Source organism: Carcharodon carcharias, chromosome 16, assembly GCF_017639515.1.
Source record: "Carcharodon carcharias isolate sCarCar2 chromosome 16, sCarCar2.pri, whole genome shotgun sequence".
NCBI lineage: Eukaryota > Metazoa > Chordata > Chondrichthyes > Lamniformes > Lamnidae > Carcharodon > Carcharodon carcharias.
Window position 1 is genome coordinate 68,522,839 of NC_054482.1, and position 12,170 is coordinate 68,535,008.

Below are 12,170 nucleotides of genomic sequence, written 5' to 3' on the forward strand. Positions count from 1 at the left end.
GAAAGAATGTGAGGCATTCTATGTATTGAGGCCGATTTGTCTATGGCTGGTTCAAAAGGATCAATTCTCCCAAATTGTGGCATTTTGAGAGGGGAGAACTTCTTCAATTCTAATGGAACTTGCTACTTACAATCATTGGGTGAGGTACAGTGCTGATTTCTTTTTAACTTGATTTCTTATGTTCAATCCTATTTTATCCTCGTTGCCAATTTGTTGTCAGGTGGCTGAGCTTTACTATTAATAATAGAGTTGAAATGCAGACACTTCTTGGCTGGTAACATTGGGCAGGATTTTCCCCTCGGCAACTTGGGGGCGGGGCCCGCTTGCCGAGGGGAAAATGACGCGGGATGACGTCAGGAGGAATCTCTGACGTCATCCCGGTCCCTTTAAATTTTTAGGAAGACGGGTGGACAGCGAAATCAATTGAGGCCATTGACAGGCTCGTTAAGATAAGGATGAAGTTTCATGTCTGTTATTTAAACATTTAACAAACTTTATGTGTTTATAATTAACATGTCCCATCTCGTGTGACATTGTCACATGAGGGGGACATGTTCATAATTTCAATATTTATCTATTTTTAGACTTTGCTTACCTATCACGAATCTCCCTGAGATAGGACTTTGCCTCAGGGAGCAGTGTGCTCTTTCGCGCGCATGCGTGAAAGAGCGCACTTTGACAGTTGAGGATTCCCTCCCCCCGGAACAGGAAGCACATAGCCTTTCCCGTCGGGCAGGCCGCTGGGCAGGCCTTAATTGGCTCAACCACTCAAAATGGCAGGGGGCCCCCATTTCAGTGGCGGGGTTGGCTGTCCGCCCGCCGCCGAGATGGTGGGGCCCACCCGCCATCCGAGGGCAAAATTCTGCCCATTAAGTTTATTTATAATATACTCAGAAGCAACTACACGTGCTTTTAACTCCAACTCTATCTCCACACTGTCTGGTGAGGTGGCTTGTGCTACTCTCCTATTGGTTACTGAAGATCATGTGATCTTTCCTAACATATTATTCTTAAAGGTACATTACACACTAAATAAAACCATAATTACCACATTCAATGTCAGAACCAAAACCTTCACCACATACTTCCCTGTAGACCTTCACTGACTATAAAATGCAGTGCAAACCTCCAATCCTTAGCAGCAGCACATAGAAATCAATCAGCAACTAACCTGATTTTATGTGATTCCTTTAAAGAGCACTGCGGGGTTGGGGGGTGTCCTTCCTGCTGTTGAACACATGTTCAGCTGTGCAAGGTTATAAGGTTTTAGCTGGAGCGTTGAGGTTGGAAATGGCACTGCTAGTATTGGGTCAGCATTCTACGCTAACTGATGTCAGGATCTGCCTGCCCTGCTATTTCTGATGCACATCCCCAGCGCCTGCGTTTACAACCTACCCAAAATAGCGCCATTGTGGCCTGCACCAGAAGTGTTTGCACATGGCATAGACTCCATTTTGAACACAAAACAATATCTGTAGAGACAAAAATACGGGTCCTTCCTGATCGAATTTTGCAGTCAAGGAATGTATGACCAGATTGTGCCTGCTGCTGTATGAAAACTGACCAAAATTATACAAAATATACAACTGAAACAAGACAAATTAAAAACATTTAAATGAAATTTGAAGGGTATTTAGGCAATAATCAGAGTTCAAAATGACAAGTATAAACCTTATGAAGTTTGCCAGCATGATTTACAATGCCAGCTGAACCTTCCAGTTGGGCCTATAATCATTCCAAGTATTTATTATTCATGTGTAAAGCACACATTGACCTTTTAACCCTCAGTCACTATTCCTCAAGGTCTCTAGTTGCACAAGCTTATTTTTCAGATAGTTTAAATTTCCTTAGAATGTCTTATCAGAATGTGTCACTGCCTAATAAGAAGAGACTGCTTACAGGGAAATTAACTAACAGGAAGCCCGTGTTTCTTTTAGTAGACTTGACAGGTAGGAAGTTGACTTCTACACCTCCAGGGAGAAAATGTTCATGGAAAGGTCTGGTTTCCTATTCCTGACACAGGGTTTTAACCTTTGTCCTCATAATTTCTACAGCCAGTTCAATGGATTATTTGTGGACAAACTGACAACATCCTTTATCAGCTCTTTTATTTTCAGAGTAATTTAGTCACCATATTTGGCATAGAGTATCATTTTCTTACTGAGAATGAAAAGGATGTATTTTTTGCCTCCTTGCACCACAGCACGGGCAGTGCTGCATTTAACATGGTTGAAAATGACTGGCTGGATGCCAGAAAGGTGTTGGGAATTCAGGGTCCTTTATTTTCTCATCAGACAGTGCTGGCAGAGCAGGAAACTTTTGCTTCTCCCCCAATGTGAGCCTCATTACAGGTGCTGATTTCACACAAATGGAGGCAGGCCATATCAGACCCACGTTTCCTGCTAATTCACATCAACTGCAAAACGTCATTATTGTGTGTCTATCCATACGGTGCACAGCACCACAAAACAGGGACTAATTCCAGGGAAGAAACTTCCTGGTCTTTAAGCTGTGCTTTGTGTTACACTTAATGAAGATTTGGAATTTTTGGCAGAGCTCTTTTTGGGGTTCCTATTCTTCACTAATAAAGGTGCATTGTTTTTGGCATTTCCGCTTGGTTCTGCATTTATTGGTCATGTCACCCTTTTTTCCTACCTACTGTTCAAGTAAATTGTAAAGAGGGTTGTAACAGTTACCCCTGCATGGATGGGCACCTTTTGCTTATGCCCTTGGGAAAATTGAAGGTGAGAAAGAATTCTACAACTACGAGCAAAGGCAATTGCCGCTATATTTAAGGAGGACTCAGTGGACTTGTACCTGGCTTTGTGTAGAGACCATGATAGTTGCTTGGACATGTTCTAGGAGCTGTGCTTCAATTGTGACAGGCACAGAACTTTATTATATCCTTCAACAAGACTTTCAAACCACCTGTAGGGCTGAGGATACTGTATCTACGGTGATTAAAATCTTGACTGTTGTATGAACATATGAATTAGGAGCAGGAATAGGCCACTCAGCCCTGCAAGCCTGCTTCGCCATTCAATAAGATCATGGATTATCTGAATGTAACCTCAACCTCACATTCCTGCCTGCCCCCGATAACCTTTCACCCGCTTGTTAATCAAGAATTTATCTAGGTCTGCTTTGAAAATAGACTCTGCTTCCACTGCCTTTTGAGGAAGAAAGTTCTGAAGACTCATGGTCCCCGAGAGAAAAAAGCTGTCCTCATCTCTGTCTTAAATGAGTGACCCTTTATTTTTAAACAATGACCCCTAGTTCTAGATTCTCCCACAAGAAGAAACATCCTCTTCACATCCACACCATTGGCTCCTTTCTGGTCATGCTTGGATGGTATCTATCAGATTAGGTGGCACAAATCCATATATCATCGCTTCTCTTAAGGATAATGGCATGAGAGGGCTCCTCACCTTTTCAAAGTGGCTCATTTCCTAAAATGCAACACATTGGGCTACAGTCACTCAATTACTTGGAGGCAAAGAAGTTGTTGAGATTTATGAATCCTGGTTGACCCGGAACAACTTCTTATGTGGCTCATGACAACAACATGGAATGTAAGATGTAGTAGAAATAAAATAGACTGAGGCAAATAATGTTATAAGGATAAAAATAGAGTGCACCATATGCCCACTGATACATACAACTTTCTCAGATTAGTGAAAAAGGAATGGGAGAGCAGTGAATGGTCTCTTTTCATAAAAACATAAAAAAAAAGAGCAGGAGTAAACCATACAGCCCCTCAAGTCTGCTCCACCATTCAATATGTTCATAGCTGATCATTGGCCTTAACTCCACTTTCTTGCCCACTCCCCATATCCCTTGATTCCCTGAGATACCAAAAATCTGTCTATCTCAATCTTAAAAATTTTCCATGATGCAACACCCACAAGTGTCTGGGGTAGAAAATTCCAAAGATTCACAACCCTTTGAGAATATGTGCTAGAATTTAAACACAAGGGGTGGATTTTAATGAGTGGCGCACAATTCCTGACAGTGGTACCAGAAGTAGGCACCAATTACGCTTTCGTGTCCAGAGCCGGCAGGCACAAGATTCTTATGAAAATTTAAAGTGTCTGTGGTGGGCATGTAAAACATGTGCAATTGCATGGTGGGGGCAGTTTTCCTTTGGAGAATCCTGCCGTTGGAGAATTGGTAGCAGTTTAGCTGGCCGGGAGGGCTATAAAAGTCCTTCCTGAACAAACAGGGAGGCACATGTTCTGTCCCCTATCACTCGTTTATCTCTCCAGCTTCTGTGTGGGTTTTGCAAACAATGTTTGCTGTCACCTATGTGATTGTGTGAAAAGTTGTAGTTATCAGGTAAAACAGTTACCTCCCCTATATTAGAAACTTTATGGTCTTAAGCTGGGACTTGTTTCCTAAAGGAATACTGTTCTTAAGGTCCTCCATTAACAGCTGTCTAAGGTTTTCAAAATCCTGTTTGAGACTCAGTGATTCAATCAGACACCATCTCTTTTTCTCTAGCAAATTCTACAAAAGACTGAATCTGTCTTTTTCCTCAGATTTCTACATTTTTTTGTCCATAAGCTTATGGAACCAGCTCATATGCATTGAGCACAGCAACCTCAACTATATCATAACCAGCAATCTGTTCACCTGAAAGAGTTGAATAAACTATCAATGCTTTCCCTATCAAAACACTCTGTAATAAAATCAGTCAAGTTTCTTGAGGCCTTTGTAACTTTTAATTCCTTCCTCAATGAATTTACGCACCATATTAATATTTCCTCCCAAATCAAAACCAGGAATTAAATCTGACCAATTGTCAAATCTACCAGTTACTCTCTATCCATGTAATCAAAAACTTTCTCTGTCCACTTCCAATTTCCTGGCTTCCCTCTCTCTTTGCAATTCAAGGCAAAGGGTTGTCTTATTCTTTGAATTTCTAATTCAAGTTTCCAACATTTCGCTTCCTTTTTCCCCTCTTTCGAGTTAAAGTTTTTGCTTTTATCTATCCCTTTCCAATTCAAATTGTAACTGAATCTTAACCAATTCAGTCTGAGTTTTATCCAGATTACCTTTGTTTTCCTCAAGGAACAAATGTTGAGCCAATACTCCAATTATTCCTGACTTCTTACAGCTGAATCGTTGGAGATTTGCACTAAGTGTGGAAGCAGGCGTGAAAAAAGATGTTTTACCTACTAGCCGCAATAATGGGTTTTCCCGCCATATCATCCCTTTCCCACCTCATAAATTATGCAGCCACAGGAAACATGCCGGATTGCTGGCAGGCAACCCCTGATTTGCCTGTCACTCTGTTACCTCACCACTTCCTCATGCTGGGCACCATATTTAAACTGCAGCCACGTGCACAGTTCTCAATGCTTGCAGCCCAGGACAGCTGTGGTGAAGAAACATGGTCCCAAAAGCCAAGAAGAGTGCAGGTCCCCAATTCAGTGTCACATCCCTGGGACACCTTCCAGGCCATGGAGGCCCGTCATGATGTCCTCTACCCCTACTCTGGCTGCAGGAGGCACATCAGTCTCACCTCTCCATCTTGGGAGGCAGTAGCAGAGGTGGTCAGTGCCAACCCTGCGCACAAGAAGTTGGCCATCCAGTGCAGAAAAATGATGAATGCTCTCATTCTGGGTAAGTCAGCCATCTCATCAATCTCAACTCACCCACTCACAAGCCCATCACACATTCAGTGGCATCTCACTCACTGCCAGCTCAAGGGATATCGCAGCTTACTCTCTCACACACACCTTCACGGAACCATCTGGCATCTGGAGGTAATGTCCTCATCCCATCCATCACATAACTCAGCATACACATAAACCTGGCATCCTTCTCATTTGGCCTGGCATGTGCCTTGCTCAAACTTTCTCCACCTGTCTTTATGCAGGACAAGATCGTGCACAATCAATGGGAGAGATCCCAGGCCGGCGGGGTGGAGTGCCGGACGTCAAAGACAACGTGAACCGTCCCTGCAGCAATGGTGAGGTTAGCAGTGAACATCCACGTGAGAATCTTGCACAACGTCATCCCTCTCTCAACACTACTCTGAGTCCATTATTCTGTCTTCAACGTGGCTGTCAAGCACTAATAATCTCCTTTTTCTGTTCGAGGGACATCTGACATGTCACCCCCCCAGGCAACCTTGATCCCAACCTCAGCACGAGAGCTCCTTGGATGAGGACCCTGAGAGCAGCACTGTTGAAGACCCGTCAAGACACTCACTTGCACCCTCCATCAGCGCAGTGACCCACACCTCGGTGGGACCTAGATGTAGAGCAACCTTGGGATCGCAATCTGGTGCGCACAGGACACAATCTGTTCCAGAGCAGGTGGAGGCAGGGACATCCTAGGTCGCTGGCACTTGGAGGACTGCTGAAGGCAAGGAATCTGCTGAGTCCCAAGTCAGATGATGAGCCTCTTGACTTGGTCCTCAACAGTTGGTGGAGCTGCAAAGATAATCACGGAAGGGATGTCTGGTGCACTCCTCAGATTGCAAGGGACGATGGAGGAGCCTGTCCGCCTTCAGTCCGAGGTGATAGTGCTGGCATGCCGATGTACCGAGGTCAACACTGGCAGGATGGCGGCTACCATGGACACTTTGATTCAGGACATTGGACCTGCGCTGCTGCGTAGGCTGAACTCCATCGCTAATGCCTTGTTCTGATGAGCATTGTTCATGCCTCTCAGATGTGAAACATTGGTTCCTGCACAAGACAAAGGCAGGTGTCTCAGTCCAGGGCCTCTTCACTGTACAGTGTGTAACCTTCAGACCAAAGTGATGGCCCAGCTTCACACTCACTGGACAAATTAATGATGCCTGCACGTCGATGGTGCTTGTCATTGCTGCCAGAATGTCATGGGCAGGTATCAGAATTCTGTCATTCTCTCTGTGTGCTCTCAGTACCTTTGAGGTGGGGCTGGCCCCCATCTCTTCAGCATCTGTGACCGGTGACACTGTGCTCCTGAAGGAGTCAGGTGTTGAATTCTGACAAAGAATCAGGTGCATTTAAAGTTTCACACTGCATCTCCATGATATGACCCTGACCACAGAACGCAAGCAAGCTGCCCTCAGCCAGACAAGAGTCAGACATTCACAGACGCAATATGAAGATTATGGAGTGTCCTCACTGCATGCCATCATCATCCTCCTGGAATCAAGTGACTATTAGGGTCTCCGCTGTGTCTCCATGACATGAGCTTGAGCACTGAGGTTATGTGCGCTGCCATCAGCCACACAGGAGTCAAACGTTCACAGGTGCAAGGTGAGGGTGTCGGACTGTCCTCACTGCATCTCGTCATCATCCTCCATGAATCTTGTAGCTATGAGAGTCTCCCGAGCATCTATGCCTTGCCTGGCCAGTGCGAAGGCCTCATCGCCAGCATCCTCACCTTCAAGAACCTCATCATCCTCATCCCCTCCGATGGCCTCCTCATTAGAGGAGACATGCAGCTCTTCCATCTTCTCCTCAGCCAGCTCATCTCCCCACAGCAGCGCCAGGTCGTGTGGCATGCAGCAAGCTATGATGATGCGCAACACCCTCTGGGACTGTATTGCAGTGTTCCACCGGACCTCTCGAGTCACCGGAACCTCATTTTCAAGATGGCTATTGTTTGCTACATGGGTTAACATATGTGTCCTTAGGACCTCCCTTGGCTAAGTCTGAAGGTCCCTTCAGGCATCCAGGAAAGCGCTGGCCACCACTTTGGATGGCCAGTGTATAGTGCGCTTCATGGCTGCCCAAAATCCCACCCACCTCTGCCCAACTCCACTTGCAGCTTCTGTCATTGGACTGGATGCTGTGCTCTTAGCTCAGACACTGGCATTCTCCTAATCCACACTGCGAGGCTGCCCTGTTAGTTTGAACCATGATGAATACTAGTCCAAACCTTAATAAGGACAATGCTAGAGGCTGTGAGTGCCTCCACCAGTGACTGCGCCATGGCCACCTTTTGAAAGGGAATTCTACAACTTGCCCAGTCAGCCAATTGGTCTACTCCCCTCTAAAATTCACATGAAGTTACAGTCTGCCCCCGAGGGAGTAAAAAGCTCTGGAGCATTTAGTGGCACTTTCATGCTTTTGCGTTGCTTGAGTGGGCAGATAAGCATCAGAGGCCCCACTCCACGTGTGTGCTTGTGTACGTCCTTCAGTATGTGCTGCCTTCCCCACCCTCCGGCCTCACCTGCACTGGAGCCCTTGCCCTGGCACTGTACTGAAAGCCAGCCGGGAAAAACTGACTTGCTTGTGCACACCTCCCCCCACCCCTCAAATGCGCACCGCTTCTTCATTGATGACCTATGGGCGCAAGGTTGTGTGCACTGACCCCCAAGTTCCCCTCAAAGTTCAGCTGGCCAGATGCACCCCTTTTAAAGGCAGTCATGAAGCATGCTGTTCTGAAGCCACACCAACATGGGTGGTAAATTTGATGTGGGGGGATGATTCTGGCTTGAGGGCACAATAACGAGATACAAATGTATTAAAACTAATTTCCCAACGTTGGACAGTGGAGTGGATGATCACGAACTGGCGTGAAACAGATTTTTGGCCTTCTCACCATATTGTCCGCTCACAACCACCTGGCCGCCCGCTGCCAATGGGACCAGACAATTCCACCCTTAGTGCCTACTTTTAACTCTATTTCCAACCTTTTTGCTATCACTTTGAAATGAACATTTGTTAACTGATGCATGGCACTCAAAGACAAATCCTCTCTTTCAATAAAGCTTCAGCAAAAGACATAGCCAGTTTTAATACAGCAAAAGTCACTGTAAAATCTTGTTCATTTAAATTTTAGCCAATCCCATGTGTATCAATCTCAGCCTTCGGATTCAAAAACCTGCAAAGAACCTGTGATTTTGTTATGACCTCTGTGGAGACCATTAACTTTTGGAAAAGGTTTTAACCTCCAGTTGATAACTGAAAGAATGACATGACAAGATTCCATGTTTTAAAACTTTTACTGTAACAAATGACTAAAGGCACTTCATAACTCAACACTGTTTTCTTTTTGTAGGCAACTTATACTAGAGAGAAGAACATTTCCATTTTATACTTATCACCCATCACACTCTCCATGGAATTACAGCCCTTATAGCAAACAGTCCAGAGTTTCCAATGGATTCCTGTACCCCTATTTTATCGAGTAGTAACTTCAAGTGACCATCTCAAGGTGCTTTCCTCAGTTTTTGAAGACTTTCTTAAATACGCCACCACCAGTAAATCCTATTCCGATGATTCTTCTTCTCCTTGGCCATGCCAGGACAAATCTCCCAAAATCCAATGGAAGGCTGTATGTAGGATGTGTCTCTTTGATGAGAGACTGTCTCCCTCCTGCACAAAAACAGAATAACCTGGAAAAACTCAGCAGGTCTGGCAGCATCGGCGGAGAAGAAAAGAGTTGACGTTTCGAGTCCTCAGGACCCTTCAGCAGAACTGAGTGAATATTAGGAGAGGGGTGAAATATAAGCTGGTTTAAGGGGGGGGGGGGGTCGTTGGGTGGGGGGAGAGAAGTGGAGGGGGGGGTGTGGTTATAGGGACAAGCAAGCAGTGATAGGAGCAGATAATCAAAAGATGTCACAGACAAAAGAACAAAAGAACACAGAGGTGTTGAAGTTGGTGATATTATCTAAACGAATGTGCTAATTAAGAATGGATGGTAGGGCACTCAAGGGATAGCTCTAGTGGGGGTGGGGGGCATAAAAGATTTAAAAATAATGGAAATAGGTGGGAAAAGAAAAATCTTTATAAATTATTGGAAAAAACAAAAGGAAGGGGGAAGAAACAGAAATGGGGTAGGGATCTAAACGAATGTGCTAATTAAGAATGAATGGTAGGGCATTCAAGGTATAGCTCTAGTGGGGGTGGGGGGGGCATAAAAGATTTAAAAATAATGGAAATAGGTGGGAAAAGAAAAATCTATATAAATTATTGGAAAAAACAAAAGGAAGGGGGAAGAAACAGAAAGGGGGTGGGGATGGAGGAGGGAGGTCAAGATCTAAAGTTGTTGAATTCAATATTCAGTCCAGAAGGCTGTAAAGTGCCTAGTCGGAAGATGAGGTGCTGTTCCTCCAGTTTGCGTTGGGCTTCACTGGAACAATGCAACAAGCCAAGGACAGACATGTGGGCAAGAGAGCAGGGAGCAGGGTGGAGTGTTAAAATGGCAAGCGACAGGGAGGTATGGGTCATTCTTGCGGACAGACCGCAGGTGTTCTGCAAAGCGGTTGCCCAGTTTACATTTGGTCTCTCCAATGTAGAGGAGATCGCATTGGGAGCAACAAATGCAGGAGACTAAGTTGGGGGAAATGCAAGTGAAATGCTGCTTCACTTGAAAGGAGTGTTTGGGCCCTTGGACAGTGAGGAAAGAGGAAGTGAAGGGGCAGGTGTTGCATCTTTTGCGTGGGCATGGGGAGGTGCCATAGGTGGGGGTTGAGGAGTAGGGGGTGATGGAGGAGTGGACCAGGGTGTCCCGGAGGGAACGATCCCTATGGAATGCTGCCGGGGGGGTGAAAGGAAGATGTGTTTGGTGGTGGCATCATGCTGGAGTTGGCGGAAATGGCGGAGGATGATCCTTTGAATGCGGAGGCTGGTGGGGTGATAAGTGAGGACAAGGGGGACCCTATCATGTTTCTGGGAGGGAGGAGAAGGCGTGAGGGCGGATGCGCGGGAGATGGGCCGGACACGGTTGAGGGCCCTGTCAACCACCGTGGGTGGAAAACCTCAGTTAAGGAAGAAGGAGGACATGTCAGAGGAACTGTTTTTGAAGGTAGAATCATCAGAACAGCAGTTTTTTGTTTTTGTCTCCCTCCTGCACCTGGCTGTGTTAATTCATAAATCCAAAACAGCCTCTTCTCTTTGCTGACAACACAGAACTGCTGTCTGTTGGTGATATTCCTTGATTTGTAGGGAAGTCTATAACTGGATCTCAAAAATGACTTCCTCTGCCCTTTGAAACACATTGACCTTGAATCTAGGTAGAAATGCTTATTAGCTAATATTGACTGCAACTCTTTCATGTTAAAAGCAAATGGACAGTTTACAGCACAACTGTCTACAACCTGATATCTTTAACAGCTTTCTGGGATTTGGGAGACCCAGAGACTCTCCACTGTGAACTCAGAAACTGTGCCATTGTCTCAAAGCATAAAGTCCCTTGTACCTTTTTATAAGCCTCATAATTTGTAACAGTCTCCTCCTCATCCCCTCTGCCATTGATCACATTGCCTCCAGTAGATGTTTGCAAAGAGGTAGGCCCTGCACCCATGAAGGCCCCCCCCCCAGTAGGACGGAGCCCTCAAGGTCTGGGACCTCCAGAGAACGCATGCCAAAGTCAGCGCAGGCAAAGGGTCTTCACAATCAGCAGCCTGCCTTCACCTAAGCTGCTGATGTTGGGTTCACACCAAGATGTAGGAGTAGGAAAAGAAATCATAGGAATTTGTGAGAGCACAAAGGTGGCATAGGATTTTTATGAAATTCACTTTGTCACATGTGAATATTGCACAATGTATTGTTTAATTTTATTCATGTGTGCATCACTATCTCTTTTGGGAGCTTGATTGGTCAGAGAACAAACTATATTGGCAAGCCTCATGGTTGGCAATCATTGATGGCTACAAGGGAATGTTAGACATCTCTTTTATTATGTAGGAAACAGTGGTGTTTACCATCAGTCTTTATTTAATGTTCTTGCATATACATTTTGATGTTTGCCCATCTGTGGGACACTGAGGAACATTCAGACTCTGCAGACACTCCATTATTTTCAGTGTCAAAGTGACTGCCTGAGATTATATTCCACAGGGACAATGTGAAGTCAAGGGCTTGTAATGATGGAGCAGGTTCTGAGATCTTGGTCATGATATGCTGCTTGACATATACCCACTGGTGCATCAGTTGTCCTGCGTAACAGTCTTCCATAGCAAGTGTATGTGACAGAGGTTCATCAGCTTTACTATTTTAGGTGGTAGACGACACAGGTTCAGAGGCAGCTTCTGGGGGAAAGGCAAAAATCGTCCTGACGATGGGACAATGGTCATGCAGATTCCTCAAACTTGGGTGAATCTCATGTATGAGTTTGTCCCTAGTATCCTTGGCATGTCTCTCCATGACCCTGGCATCCATTCATCCTCATCTGCGGAGGAGCGCTATTCTTCACTGTTGTACTGGTGCAAGGGTTGGCTG